We start from the raw sequence: 1,923 nt of genomic DNA, 5'->3' as shown, positions 1-1,923 counted from the left end.
TTTTTTTTTTTTTTTTTGGTTTTTCGAGACAGGGATTCTCTGTAGCTTTGGAGCCTGTCCTGGAACTAGCTCTGTAGACCAGGCTGGTCTCGAACTCACAGAGATCCGCCTGCCTCTGCCTCCTGAGTGCTGGGATTAAAGGCGTGTGCCACCACCGCCCGGCTTTCTATAAATGTTTTGTCTTTTTTTGTCAGTGGACCACATGCTTGCCCAGGCTGGGCTTGAACTCACAGAGATTCACCTGTCTGCTCCTCCCATGTGCAGGGATAAAAGGCCTGAGCAACCACCACTGGCTTTGCTTGTTTGTTTGTTTTTTTAAGTTTCTGTTTATATATCACCAAGCCCAGCCCAGAAGAATTTTTGTCCCTTGAGACAGTGTTTCTCTGGGGACAGCTTGTATAGAAACTAGCTCTCTAAACCATGCTGTCCTCAAATTCCACCTACTTCTGCTTCCCAAGTGCTAGGATTAAAGGCATGCACAACCAGTGCTCAGAAACAGGGGATCCAGACCGCTTTATCCCCAGCATTCTAGGACTCATTAAGTACACCATGCCGAATTTCAAATCAAAGATCTCCCTTTCTTGGCCTCTTCAGTGTTTGGATTAAGGCATAGCTACCACACCCATTCCAGGAAATATTTTTAAAGGAATGTAAGGTCCTAAAAACCCCTCCCACCTGTGTGACTAAACAATCACAGTGAGATTTGCTTTGCCTTAAAATGTTATCAACAAGTGTTATCAAAGTACTTAACATTTGACCAGTAAGTTCACCAACACCTGAATCTACCCAGCACTTCACTATCAACTGAAGGCTCCTGGAAGGAGTGTGTGGTCTCTCAGGTAGCATATGCCAATCACCAAAGACTTCTTCCAGGGCAATAATTCAGGTAAGATACATGCGTATACTCATTGCTGTAGTAGCTCATCATAAAATTTCTGAGGCAGGTGAGGTGGCTGCCTGATGACCTAATTTGTTTATCAGTATTTTTGCCTGCCTGTCTGCGAAATTCTCAGAGTGTCTGGAAGTAGTTTCCCATCCCAATGCTTTCAAGGGTAACTTCCCAGTTTATCTTCTTTCTGGTTCCGTGTCTTTCAAGTTTATTCGATTTTATATGGTTTTTAAACTGGAATTCATTTTATCTGCTAGGCAGCAAATCCTATGGATTGTGTGTGTGTGTCTATGTTAGTTTAGGTGTCTTTCCGCTAATGTTGGTATAATTACCGTGCATCTGTATATTCAGTGCTCTGATCCTTTCAAATGGTTGTGAAGGGAGCCCTAGCCTGGAAATGACTACAGTGACATCTTATTTTCCTTTCCTAACTCTGTGACATTGCAGACTCTTTCCTTCCTTCCTTCCTTCCTTCCTTCCTTCCTTCCTTCCTTCCTTCCTTCCTTCCTTCCTTTCATATGTCTGCCCACTCACGAAAACCCAAAAATTTCTAGCCTCCCAACGCAATTAAAAATAACTAAAATTTTAGTAAACTGGCATTTAAAAAAGGAAGGAAGGCAGGCAGGCAGGCAGGCAGGCAGGCAGGCAGGCAGGCCTGGATGGTGGTTGTGAAGGGAGCCCTGGCCTAGTCATATCCTCTGTCCTCAGGAGCTCTAAAGGGTCTGAGAGGCTGCTTTCATGCTTCTGCTGCTGGGCATTTATCTATCTATCTATCTATCTATCTATCTATCTATCTATCTATCTATCTATCATCTATCTATCTATCTATCTGGTTTATGTGGGAGGGGAAGGGGAAGCCAAAGCCTTGTCCTATGGGCTCCATGCTCTCAGTAGTGTCTCACAAACTACAAAAGTAGTGTGAGGGCCCATGTCTGTCATGCCAGCAGCACTCAGAAACTGAAAACACGAGGATCAGGAGATCATCTTCAGCAACTCAGCAAGTGCGAACCATCGTGGTGGGGAAACAGACCCTC

This window comes from Alexandromys fortis, unplaced genomic scaffold (assembly GCF_014885135.2).
Source record: "Alexandromys fortis isolate MF-2015 unplaced genomic scaffold, M_Fortis_MF-2015_v1.1 scaffold_453, whole genome shotgun sequence".
NCBI lineage: Eukaryota > Metazoa > Chordata > Mammalia > Rodentia > Cricetidae > Alexandromys > Alexandromys fortis.
The sequence above is the reverse complement of the archived record's forward strand: the minus strand, read 5'-3'. Positions refer to the sequence as shown.